Consider the following 14,471-nt stretch of genomic DNA (forward strand, 5'->3'; position numbering starts at 1 on the left):
AGGGCTGGGACACTACCAGGTCGCCCAAGCCTAGACAGGGGAAGTCGAATGGCAGAGGTCGGGTTCGAACCACGGACCTTCCGGTCAGTAAATTTGCGCTCTAACCACTTGAGCCATATCGACCCCCAACACAGCCCTTACTCTAACCTGGTAAATGCGACCCTTAAGATCTAGTGATATGCTTTTTTGACGCCAATTATTCAAAACAGTTTGTGCTTTGCTTTGGTCCTCAAAGATGAGGGTGATTTCGTCTGTGTGAGGGCGATGTCGCCTGCGACGTCTCAAGGGAGTAAGGATTTAAGTATCAAAATGATATATAGAAAAGGATCAGCAGACTTCGACCGTGCGGACAACAATGTCTTTGAGAACAAAAAGTTTGCACACCCTAATCCAAACAGAATTCCGGGAGTGTACTTGGCAACTTTAAAGTGCAAACTATTGTTCCGAGTTCGAGACAGCCAGTGTCGCCCTCGCATCAGAGCTATTGACTTCGCTACGTAGCCTTCGATTAGTTCTATACTGAACAAACATTTGTCACCAACGCACAGATATGGCTATCATCTGCAACGTGTGGTCATCATCTCTGATATCCGTTATCCTCGATGGCGAATCTATAGCAGCTGATACCACTGCAGTTCCGTGAACGGTTTGTGAGCTTGTAACGGCCACCCTTCGTTTAATTACTCCTCCAAGCAGTTTCAGACCTGCACCTACTATATCCATTTTCTTTTGTCTGCCTCGCAATCACACATCAACATAGTCAAGTAGTCCCCAAATTCGTATGTCTCGAGATTCACTTTTTTTTAAGATCCTTGTGACACCTTCCCTCTTGCACTTCTCCAGAATTAAGAGGTCGGTATTATTGAGGGACTTTTTCATAGACGGTAGAGCCCTGGAGAACTTATACTCTGGATCGCCGTCCCAATGGACCTCAAAGTACAATCACCATTGGATGCACGTAACATTGACTCTCGGATGTTCGGTTTCTCCTCGTATTTCCCCCTTTACACCTCTCGGGGTTTGTTGCTTGGACAGAGTAGCCGTTACAAGCTTCAAAAGGCACCAGCTGTTCGCTTGGCCACCTCCTACCAACAATCACAATTCAATCAATTCAATTTATCAACTATAAACCATGTGTCATAGGCACATTGATTCCAGGGGGAGGGACGAGATGGCCCAAGTAGTTAGAGCGCAACTGACAGCAAGGCACCAGCTGTTCGCTTGGCCACCTCCTACCAACAATCACAATTCAATCAATTCAATTTATCAACTATAAACCATGTGTCATAGGCACATTGATTCCAGGGGGAGGGACGAGATGGCCCAAGTAGTTAGAGCGCAAATTTACTGACAGCAAGGTCCGTGGTTCGAATCCCATCTCCGCCTCTCGACTTCCCCTGTCTAGACTTGGGCAACCTGGCAGTATACCAGCCCTCTTACAACCTTCGGGTGGCATGGCAGCTAGGCACCGAAATGGTGTTAGAGCTGAACGCTTCTTCTTCTGACTCGAGAGCAGCAAGAGGGATTCCAAGGTTGCGTTGACCAAATCTTCACACTTCGCCAGGTGCGGGAGCAACGCCATACTTATAAGCGACCCACAATTCTAGTGTTCCTTGAGTTCCAAAGCGCTTTTGACTAGGTCGACCGGTCTGTTCTGCTTGAAACGATTGCCCATCAAGGAATATCCCGGAAGTTCGTGAACATAATAAGCTTTGTATTTCCGGAATTCCGGACGTGTGAAAGTAGACGGCGAGCTCTCCAAAAGCTTCCGTACACAAAGTGGTGTCCCTCAGGGATGCCCACTCCTACTTCCTATTTCTATTTAACTTTGTGATCGATGAAATCATGAAACGAACGTTGGAAGGTTTCCGAAATCCCGGTGTTCAAATAGCCTATGACGAAAACCTTGTCCATTTGGAATATACAGACGACATCATTCTCATGTTCGAAGAGGAAAAGGTGCAAGCATTCTTGGATGAACTGACCAAAGTCATCCTGTCCTTTGGTATGCACCTTGCACCCACAAAGTATAAGGTGATGCTCTAAACAAGTAGTAACTGAACAAGCCACATACTATCCAGGTGAAGCACTCGAAGTTGTCCAGCGTTTTACGTACCTTGGAACTTGTATCAATTCCAACCGTAATGTGACGGATGACCCGAGTATGCAGGGCTCGGGTCGCATTTCCTAATTTGAGACACCTATTGCGTCAAAGTGGTGTATCCCTGAATCTGAGGCGACTTATCAAGCAGCAGTTTTGTTTTATTGTTTTGTTGTATGGCTGTGAGACTTGGCCTGTTCGGGCAGTGGAACTGAGACGTCTTCAGGTGCTCGACACAACCACAGCTCGTGTGGGTTGGTGTCGGCGTATCCCTAACGGGGCAGTTTGAAAGCAAGTTTTCGGTTGTGCAGCAGGTACTTCCATTGAAAGAAACGTGTCCAGCACTAGAAGCTGCGTTGGTTGGGTGGCCAACCCTTGACCTGGCAGAGGGGTATGAAAGAAATCACGAAACGTTTGAGTGCCGTCGGTGCTACTCGCCTTCCAGGATGGGGACCGCGTGATCCTCACTGCGACTGGTTGGAGACGCTGCAATATATGGTTTCTAACCGACGTTAGTGGCGATCTTTTTGTCAGCTCCTATCCAGATTGCCTGAGTGAGTGTTTGGAGGCGTAGGCACCTCGGAATGATAGTAGTAAGCAGCACTAAGTCCCTTCCCCATCTACCTCCTCACAATAAAGCTTTCAATTAAATCATGGGTGCACGGCAGCAAAGCATCGGCACTGAACACTGATGTCATGCTGTTGTTGTTGATGATGATGACGACGACTGGCCAGGGACAGACGATGCACACAATTGAAAAAGCCACTCCCCATTATCCAGTTGCTATCTATTGGGGCGTATGATAATACGACAAACAAGTCCCGTTTGCCACTTCGACCTGCGGTAACCTTAATTGAGCCAGACAACCGCACAGCGCAAAGGTGACTGCTTACTGGGATCCAGTCCAATAAGGGGCCTTCAGCCTTGGGGCTGAGTGTAACTCCTACACCGTAGACACCACGAGCCCTTGCGTCAGTATCACCGGATGCCCGAGGAGGGAAATGTGGAACATCTGGGCGGCTTCGTAAGCGGCTTGAGGAGTACGACCTCAGTGGGGTCTTGTATGCGCGCTTTGGAGAGACAACGTATATCGATAGCGAGGGAAAGTAAAGTTTCAGCAAGGGATGCCTGTTGCCCAATTGGGAATAGAGTACGGAAATCAAAGGCAGCAACATGGATTAGATCTTTTGAGATTAGCAGGTTTTTACTTTAGTTTATCTTTCTGAGTGATGTTTGAGACATGGGATAGTGGTTAGGGGATAGGCGGATAGGTTGGTTGCACTGCATTGTATGATGGGTTGGGAGGAAGTGAGAAAGAAGGCCGCTGAGCGGAGAGCTGCAAGGGTAAATGATACATCCCGGTTGCCAAGACCGAAGAAGGGGGTTTAGTTGAGCCTTCGACTGAAAAATCTAGCCCACAAGGCAGTGAGAGAATGTAGGGTTTCGTTCGAGCATCCTGCTCCTAGCCCTCTGACGCAAAAGTCTGAACCGCAAGACAGTGTTTTTTCGGGTTTTCTTGGGGGACCCTGCTTGGAGCCGGTGACCCAATAGTCCAACCCACTTGGATGTAGGGGGCCAGCCTAGCACGAGGGCGCAGGGATCAGGGTATTTGTTGTCTTGCTGGAGGGTAGTGCAACTCTGTATCGGTCCCTTGGCTTCCTTATCCGCCCAATATGGTATATCAAAAGGCACGGTAGCTCTACACAGCCCTTTATGGAGACCAAGGAAAATTATTACAACCGTATTTGTAGGGTAGTCATAAAGTGCTCCACAAGGTCGTGCCAGGGTCTCCGTGATGGGGTGAGGAGCGTCGAGTCAAAGAAGCTCGATCCGGATTGACTAGCATTCTGACCAATCATAGCCGCACGTGGCACATCCGTCCAAATGATGTGATGTTCGGTTATTAAGGACGGCTGGCCTCCGAATAGTATTAGTGTCTCACTCCTAGTGCACCTGCGCACAGCGGATGCTTTTTGAGCAACACCGGACTCCTTGGTTTTAAAAGTATTTCGATCGGTCACTGTCAACCGTTGGGCGATCGGAGTGTGCGGTTTTTGTGGACGACCTTTTCAAACCCGTCCTTCTTCAGGGGAGGGCAGCATCGCTGGTTCCATAAATATGGATATGCTGGTTGCCAGTGGGAAACGCCTTTCACAGTCGTATCGCAGAGGACAGTATGATCACCTCCCAGCCGCCTCGTAATACGATTACTCACAGTACGGGGACTCGCTGTTCCTCGTCCGGGTGCCCCCGTTGGCCTCCATGGCGTGGTTAAACCTTTAAGAACGGAGTTCCTGCCAGTACAGGCCGCAGGTTCATAGCAGCACAGAAGCCCGACCACCACGATAACGTGAAAGCTTTGGTAGCGACTATCGGTGCGTTTATAGGCTACTCTCATAGGCGCCTCGAACGAACTACACCATCACGTCAACCATTCAACCAGGGACCCTTCAGCTCGGTCGTTCAACTGTGACACCCTTTCGGTACCCAACTGCCATGCCACCAGAAAGAAGCAAGAGGGCTATGATACTGTCAGGTTGTACAAGGAAGGAAGGGGAAGTAGAGAGGCAAAGGTCGGGTCGGTCCTTCTGGTCAGTAAATTCGGGTTAACCACCGAGCCATCTCGCTAGCTCGGTGACTTAAAACAATAACAACCTCAGCAGAACCTACCAACAGTGGCTTCCGTATCACCATAGATGCGCGACCAGAAGCAAGCGGAAACCGGTGGGGAAACCAGTTCAACAACCGTACTTGAGTCCTCAGTCCTCGTTTCAGATAAACTGCACACATCGATAGAAAGAAAGTGTGGCCTACGCGCAACAACAGTCTGTTGCCCAGCTCGTTTCGGAGTGCCGTGTGAACTGACTTTAGAGTTCGAAAGATGACCTCAAATTGTCTGTGACCAGAGGCCGAGTCAGCTGTAGACATTGCACAGATCTGTCAGTCCTTAAGAGGGGGCATAGGGAAATGTCGCTAGAAACGGGGAAGAGCCGGTGTGAAGGAGAAGGGAGACATTGGTGGTAGCCTGTGTTGCCATGCTGTATGCAGTAAATAAGACGATACGGCCGACGGCACCGTGCAACGGCAGATGTGGCATGAGATCATTGGTAAGTGTGCAATTCATGGTTGTACGTGGGTTGGGATACTAATAGGTCACCAAGAATCGAACAACTTAATGGAAGCCTTTGGCACAAACGCCTAACGGCAATGCAGCGACGGTTGGCGCAAGCCCAGATTTTTAAGAAACAATTCGCAGCACATTGTCCAACCCATGAATTACCAGAAGAATGTCAGTTAGACCTCTACAATAGCTGGTAGGGGCGAGATTGCTTAGTGGTTAGAAAGCAAATTTACTGACCAGAAGGTCCGTGGTTAGAACTCGACTTGTCTCTTGACTTCCTGTCTGTATGTGGTGACGGTATTTTCCTCAGCTTAGTTCTCGGTCTGAGCCTCCCAAGCTACCGTTCACGTCAAAACAACCACCAAAGGTGCACAAGGTCGATCAATGCCCAAAACGAAGTCAAGAACAGTTGTACAGCGCTTCGTATATATAGCGTAAGCGCCTGACTTTCTGGGATCTCTGACGCGTTCTGGATGCGGCATTGGCAACCGGCATTTGGCCATTACTGTGTCATGATTGGCTGTTGGGTCCAGATTGTTGACCAATCAGATCTCGTCTTGATGCCGGACCGGCAAGCGTCCCGAATTTTGGGTCAACCTCGAGCGGGCCAAGTTTCTCGGCCGTAGCAGCGCCTAAAGACGTGCGGTATAGTGGGATCCGCGTGGATTCCTGCCCAACACTGTACTTGTTCAACCTGGCAGTACCCCACTCCTCGTGCTTCCCTTCGGTGGCATAGCAGCTAGGCACCAAGAGGTTGACAGCTGAACGATTATTATTATCACACTAGCTGGTACCGATAAACACATTTGGGTTACTGGGTGGTTTCTAATCTAGATAATCGTTTATCGCTTATCTGGAAGTTTGTTTTTGGTGAGTGCACGGTTGAACTAGTCATGGAGCTACCTGCGAGTAACGTGATCAACCCAGATGAATCTCGTCTGCGCTAGGCCCACCCATCGGCGAAATCAAAACCCCAGCAACCATAATCATACCCGAGCTTCTACGAAGCTGTGATGGAACATTCAGAAATCACAAAAACTGTCAGTAAATGTCAAGCCACGTTCTACAGGAGCGCAATCCTTAGTACCCACAAATCCCATCATTCATGCATTTGTTTTGACTGTACCATTATGGTCGTGTCCGATACTATACCACCCAAAACCTGGGAGAGCACGCCCGGGTATCAAGTCAAGCAAAGTTTCTACTCAGCGATTTAGGATGATGCCGAGTACAACAAAGATCGTCACGACTTCCTCTGGATGGCAAATAGTTTGCAACCGAAAGTGAAATAAGCAAACAGGCGACGGATGGATTCTGTCAAGCATGGCCGTATACATTAGGGCCAGACAAGTCACATGCGAATAGAAATAGTGTTGTTGGTTCCGCGCCGATCGGCGCGTAGACATGAGGACCAATGGGGGGGCGATTTAGGCCAACATTTCCGTGAGAATGCTGTTTTACTAGAGAGGAACATGTTAAACGGGGGAGAGAGAGCACTCATCTGTAGTTGTAGTTACTGTAAGCAACTGCATATTTTTGGTGGGCATGCGGCAGCGACACCAAACTGATGTTGTTCAAAGCCGTAAACAACTAAGTTGGTTTTCCGTGCATGAGGTAGGCACCATGACGTAAGTGTGAGTGCTTTAGAGACTGTCTATGCTTGCTTGCCTGAACTAAGCTTTTAGATCCACTCGTACACAAATGCGCGACTTCTAACCTTCACAGGTGTTGTGCGGTCAATTGTCACCAGTATAGTATAGCCTGCAGAAGATGCAAGCAGACGGGTACATACCACTAGCGCGTGTCAACATTATCAAGCAATTTTCAACCTGAGGGGATAATTATAATGTGGCACAAGTAGCGCTGATGCAAAGAGGCCGAACGGAGATCCTGGAAAAGATGCGCGTGAATAATTTGCCAGAGATTATTCGGATACCACTTTCCCAGGAACAGGAACGGCGGAGACGTTTTTCAGGATCATACATCAACCCAGGAACGAATGCCCCCACGAGCGACACGCTCACAGGGCGGTTATGGTGGGTGGCTAGGGCCTAAGAGGCACGTTCTGATTGGTCTGCTCACTAACCGATCCATTTTAAGGGTTATTCGCTGGTCTCATGGTTCGTGGTTGATTAGCAGGGCACTAACTGTGATGCACGTTTGGCAGTATGTTGGAGAATTTTTCACTGATTCACGGAGTGATACACAGGATTTAGGCTTTTCCTTAGCTACCCGGGTCGAGTTTTTACTTTTCGTTCAGCGGAGTTTGTTCACCTGGAAGGCACAAGCGAAAAAAGAACGTAGCACCTCTCTTCAAGTTCTCAGCGTGAGCAGTCACCTTGCCCGGGCGAAAAATCAACTATTCGAAGCGAGAAAAACTTTTGCCTTGAAAATCTTACCATGGCAACACCGTGTGCTGTTTGGGTCACTGGTGAAAAAACTTTGAACCAAACTTTGTTCAAACAGGACGGAAGTAAGTAGCAGGTCCCATCGGAGGCGACGATACTTCAGAAGAGATCGGCCAAGCACCCCGACACGCGTGCCGTAATCAGCAGCTACGGCCAGTGGCAATTTCTTGGCAGCCCGTTTGACACGCTCAAAGAGGGCTGCTTATTTTTTGTGTGCTGTGTAGACAAACTGGCTAATGTACTCAACAACCAGCTTAACGTAGGCCCCACGGTGCATCCGGAAGTTCATGCGAGTAATAGGAAGAAGGAGCTCCGAATTATCCGTGGAACGCCGATTGCCTTTTGAGTCAATTTTTCATCTTTCAGCGACAATTGGCAGGTGATAAACCTAAGCCCCTCTCACGTGCCTGTTCACAAGAGGCGTCTTTGTAGTCTTCATCGCCGCGTCAGAGATCTGGGTCACGTACTCTACAGCAAATGGCCCAAAATGGGGAGTAGTGCACACTCGTCAAGAGGGGAAATTTGGCTGTTCACTTTTTTCCGGGCCGTTATGCTCTGCGCTGGCATCTTTCAATATTTAAGACACAAGTAAGAATTTTTAAATGAGTTTCAGGCTTTGCCGGACAAAAGGTGCAGGACTTTCCTTCATACTGTCCTCTTTACAATGCAGTTTAGAGATAGCAGGAGTGATCATAACCTTTAGTTAGTCAGCTTTAGTGATTGTCATGACACTACAACCGTTGGACTCTAGGTTGATGCTGGTAGACTCGTCGTGTTTATAACATACTCCATTGCATTACTTTTATGGACCGGATGTACTTTGGGTAGACGAAGACCACCATCAGACATTCACGCACTTAACACGCTTAGTGTCGTTATTTCAACAGAGGGAATCACATGAAGATTTGATTTCTTTTGATACCGATGCAGACGCAGGTCTACGTGACTGGTAACGTGAATTTATCGGCTATGAGATGAAATTTTCGAACGGCTTGTTAGCAGTCTCAGCCAGTTTTGGAACAGCCTTGCTGAGCAGCTATTTTCCTTGGCTACCAAAAGAAAGGTCAGGGTTAATATCAGTAATCACGTTTTTGGCATTTACCCCTCGCAGTGAATCTCTAATCCGTCAAATTTTGTATCTTTGTAGTCGAAAATTTTATCCGTCACTCAGTGGTTAGGGAAGCTTGTAATATAAGGGTGTTCACCAGATAATGGTTCTCATCACCTTTTCATCTTGAAGGTTTTAAGTACCCTGCGGATTAGCCCTCTTGACCCCTTAAGGCAAGGTATTTATCAGCATAATAACATTTGCTCCCATGGTGCGGCTAGGATGGCGTGCAGTAGAACTTTGTACACTTGTTGCACCGCTACATTATGAAAGGCCTATTCTCCTGAACTTTAATATCTTTAAGTGGTGGACCTTGGAACCAGAGATTGATTGGTCTACCGGCAGCATCTAATCAGGTGACGTTCGTCAGCGGCTCAAGTGATTTACTAGCACGTTGACTTGATCGCTCCAATGCTGTTTTCTTGAGTCACGACATCGATCAGGGAATGTGCCATTGTATTAGTTTCTGACGTTGCAATTTGATTTGCTTGGCTCAGACTCGCCTTTGCTTTTGGCAGAACTTCCCACCGTTAAGAATTTAAGGGAGCCTAATAACACGATTCAAACAAAATAATTAAATTCCTCTCTGTGTACAAATTGAGTCTCCAGGAGACATGGGTTTTGACAGCCCCTTACCGATTGCCATTTCTTTGCCGCGCCTTACGGACTTTATAGATACCAATATTAAATTCAGGCTCCAAACCAAATATGAAAGGCGTTGAACCGTTGAAAGAAAAGGACTCACCAGTCTGGAACACAACTGGTTTGTTGCCAACAAGCGAATCCGTGTGAGCGTAACACTTACAGGGGACCTCGCCCCCGGGTGCTTGCCGAATTTCCTATCGGGAACGTGATAGAGTTTTAGGGTCTCCGTAGGCTCCGAGCGTTTTTGATTGCTTTTAGTAATCTGGCTTTTCCGATAAGACCTACTGAATGGTTACCTTACGTAGTTCCCGCAAGAAGGTCCGAAGGGGAAAAAGCAGTGATAAGCCAGCAAATGATCGTTTCTAACAGTGTTTGGATTACCCTCAAATGACCGCCATAATGTCCAAAAAGTTACCACCCAATATTAATAATGTTAATAGTGATGTTTATTCCCGCAAATGTGACACCCGAGCTAGCCACTGAGCAGCATTTCTGCCCTATCCGAAGGTGACTTTATGTGCGCCACATGACGCTGACCGTGTTTCTGGTGGTATGAGAGGTGGAGGTCTAGTTGGTCTCTGCTTTGGCGTTGGTCAGTCAGAAGCAAGTGTTGGACCATGTCAGCAACAGTGCGACTGTTGTTAGGATTAAAAATCGACTGCAAAATTATATCTTTTCCCTGTGTTATATTACCTGAGGATGTGCCATATATGTGACTGAATCTTTTGGAGCGAGAAATAGAAAGAGGCTGGAGTTTTGTGAGCGGGCTTAATCGCGTGAAACAAACAAACCAGTCAAGCTGAAACTTGCGCTTCTTTCATCATATCAAGTACCCTGAACAATTGTTAGACAGCGACTTCTTTCGTCTTTGGTAGAAAATGGACTCCTTTGGACTCTACGTGCTTAAATACTGGCTCAAATGTTCCTTAAGTATAAAATCAGAGAAAATACAGTGGCATCAGATCGGATCAAATTTGAATGGTTTTGACAGCCGCTGTTTTCAAAATATCGGGAAAGCGACGAAAAATTCACGGCAAAGATACGTATTGCAGTGAAGAAAAAACAAACAAAAAGCGGAAATAAATTTAGTCAAATGTACAGTCGAGTAAAAACCTGAGAGCTAGAGAACCGAAAACCGGGAGTTAACATACGGCAGCATGTCGATTCAAGGTGCATGTAAAAATCGGTCGATTAATGCTCCGTTTATTTTTAACCCCTCGCTGGCGCAACCGTAAACAAAAATCTTCCGGATATGCGGATTTTTAGAGTCAACGGAGCCAATCAAAACAAGAGTGTCGATTTGCACGCCAGGTTATAGTGAACGTTAATAAAGATTTATTACCAGATGTTCACCTTGGAAAATCCTTTATAACCTATGATATCAGAAAGTTACCGGAAAGTCTATTTCAACTCAATTTTCCTAAAATTTCGCAGAAAACGGGAGGTAAATACAAACGCCAAGGTGCATCTTGGTTACCCTCTATTCCCAGTGCACGGTTGAGGGACAAACACCACGTTCTAGTGAAGCATTAGCCGGCCAATATGGCTCTAACTCAAGAACTGGTTATGAATTTACTCGATTCATTTCCACGGGGCAACCGGGTTGACACTAAATGAAGAGGGTACAAACGAGAGTCCGAGTCCAAACCAGAAGAATCCTCCGTCGGAAAATCAGGCCAGCCCTGGCTTCTACCTTGCATCCACCTATTATAAACATTTTGTTTAAATATTGTTGCCAAAATATTTTCACGAAGTGCGACATCAATGAGATGAGTACTCCTGGTCTTTCCTGCATATACAACGTTTGCTCAAGTATCCAAGCGCTTATTCCCTTGACCCATGCCACTCCCAACAGGCAAACACGGATAAAAATTGTCAGAACTAGAAAGCCTTTGTTCTGCTACAATTCTTCTACCTATACCAGGTAATGAACCAGCAAAAGTGACCAGAAAACTAGCCTGCACTGCCCACTTTACTGCGGAGACCGCCCCTGTGCCTAGCGCGGCCAATGTTACATCTGACAGATTCTCAATGCCGGGAGCAGAATCGAGTTGAATTTCCTGTTGGTTGGTAGGCATTAAGTGGATGAAATTTATTTCTGGGTTGATTCTCATGTTTACTTATGGCCGAAGTGGGTCTCTGTTGATGATACCGCAACAAGTTCTCTCGGCCAGGCTAGCAATTTTCTTGTTCTTACAACCATCTAAAACATCTGAGATGTTTGAACAATTGAGGCGCATATAGCTGCGTTTCTGCGTCTCAAATGGGTATATGGTGGTAGCTTGCTATTACGGCTGTTATCCTTGGATAATGAATGCTATGGGCTATCGGTCTGGGTGTCGCTGCCAAGCATTTGCTTAGGGAGTGAATCATGACACCTCAGAATTTATGCTTCCGAACTGACGTCAAAAGGGGATCAAGAACATACATTTGTGTAATGCGTTAGGAACGATGCATTTTGAATCGGCCGGTCAATGATTTTGGATGCTTGATCTTCTCCCCAGAGAAATGCTGCATTTCTGATGTCTCCATGGCGGAGTGTTGGCCCTTGTAAACCTTTTCAATCGACAGAAGGTTGAATCCCATTCGCTATACTGCTCAGGAGCCTCAAGATTGGACGGACCTGCCATAAACTGCAAGATCGTATTTTTTGGATCAACCATTTTGTGCTGTTTTACACCCTCGTGCCTCACGGGCCACCCAAAAGTCGTCTCTTGTATCCAAGGCCGAATATTATTCCTCCGAAGGGGGCCTTTTTTGATCATGCTACAAGCCCTTGACAAGACCTGCAGCCTGTTACATTTCAACAAGACACAACATAGCAACTGCGCATAAGGTAGAAAATTTCTGGGTTTCAGTCTAAAGTACGTCGGAGGACGGCATCTACAGATATCACAGCTTGTCAGGTTTGCAGTTGGGCTGTCAAAAGACCACATTTAACATTATCGCTTCGGATCTTCACACCTTGTTGGCCTGATGGCTAGTAGCACTTGTTATGCCTACAACGTCATTCATCCAAATGGTGCTTCAGAATTATTACACGAAGCTCAGCGAACACTTTGGATAGTAGGCCACAACCGATTGAACAAAAAAGTGCGAGATAAACGTCACTCATGATGAATTATAACGGGAGATGAGGTCATAACAAGGTAAAGACAACAAAGTGGCCTGAGCAACATGTTAAGCGAGTTTATGCTCGTACTTGCTACAGAAAATTTGAAAGAAGAAATAAACAGTAAAACAGAAGGTCAATCCATGGCATCCTTAAGTAAATGTTCTTTAGCATGCATAAATTGGTTTCAGCATGAAGTGTGGCTTGGGCGACCAGTTTAAATATAAATTTTGTCATCCGAGCTGACGGTGTTTGCGGAATGGGAACAGTTCACTATCGATATTCCTCTCCTTTTTAGGTGTATAATCAAGGCGGTGACCGGCAACTCACGGCAGCCTTATACATACAAACTAAGGATATGAAATCCTGACAAAACTGACCGGTACAAGCGTGCCAACGTGTGCAAAATAGCACCGTAAGATGAAACTGTGTTTGTTACCTGGATAACAGCCACAAGAAGCGTTGTAACCGCGCTGAGATAGCGTAATATTTACGGATTTATTCTGTGTGAAACACAGTGAAGAATGTTTTGGCCTATAGGGTTGATAGGGGTGGTTCAGAGGGTTGTATGACCTGAATTTTGTTCACCAAGATGACGATTATCGCTGAAAAGAGAAACTGACCATGCAGTTCTTTGAATCTGATAGCTGTTTTCCCCTCACGTGAAAGCGCTGAGCGCAGCGTCATTATCTAAGTCCATTTTTGCACTCTGATATTCCGAAGACACTTCTTGAAATTTTTGAGGGGCAAGCGGTCAAACTTCAACGGAACGCGTTGTAGTTCTGCACTTTCCTCCAGCTTATATGGTCGCTGAACAAGACACGCAATTTTTTTCTATTTGGAGGCAGGTCTAGTACCAAGCTAGCAAGCCGTTCTTCACCATCTCACGGTTACAAAATGGCAATTAGGGGATACCAAAAACACTTTTGTTTGCAGGTTCACAATGCTCTTCCGCTGACTGCGGCTTGAGCTTATCTCCTGACCTTAGTCAGCAAGCAATCATGCAAACTCAAGGCTGGCTGAAACTACACTACAAGAAACGTTCAGGTCACATTTTTATGTACGACCACGTGCAATACGCTATCAAGCCAGACGTCAGTAATTACAAGTAGCGCTACTGCAGATGTGTCGCGTGTAGCAGAATGCTGATTCCGAAACCCCACACAAACATTTATTTCAAGTTTGATTTTACTTCCAGCCCAAAGTTCGGAAAAGAGTGCAATGCCATTGCAAACCAGACGCTTCACCCAGGACACCCCGATTAGTGACTGGCTATTCAAAGAGTCATCGTCGGAGGGCAGCAAATAAATGATGAACTATTGAACATGAAGTTCAGTATTTACCTGCAGTGCTGAAATGCAGGTCTTTATCCATACTGACAGGCGGCGCCTGCATTTAAAAATGTTTGCTTTCAAAAACCTAAAAGAACAACTTTTAATGCAAGCACACTTTCTAGTACACATAAAGGGAGCCATTTTTCTCCGAAGACAACCCGTAGGCTTTACGCTACAACTGTTTTGTAAGCGAACCAACATACAAACTTTCCAATCATCATTTAAAAAGCGACCCAACACTTGTGCCGTTAGCAGCGGAGTCAAGCAACTAGTGACTCAGCTAGCGGCACCCGCGAATGTGTCGGTAGATTAGCAGAAAAAAATAATCTAGCCACAACACAGCTCCGAGGGACCACAGGATGACAAGCTTTAAAGGGTGGATAGCACTTGCGATGCTGCTCTTATCGACACCGTAACGCTCACAAGCCAGCTGCTAGACTCAGCGAATAAAATAATAACCTGGTCCTTGTTTTTGGTTTGATTGACTGCTTTATCAAAAATTATGATGTGAGGTGCGCTTTCGCGCATCCATCTGTTTGTGGATGAGACAGTGCAATCATCAACCAGGGAAGACGTGCTGGACAAGGGAAGGTAACTAGGCTTTTAATCGAGTGAACTAATAATATGTGCACAATTTGATT

The sequence above is a fragment of the Opisthorchis viverrini genome (genome assembly GCF_000715545.1).
Source record: "Opisthorchis viverrini unplaced genomic scaffold opera_v5_291, whole genome shotgun sequence".
Lineage (NCBI taxonomy): Eukaryota > Metazoa > Platyhelminthes > Trematoda > Opisthorchiida > Opisthorchiidae > Opisthorchis > Opisthorchis viverrini.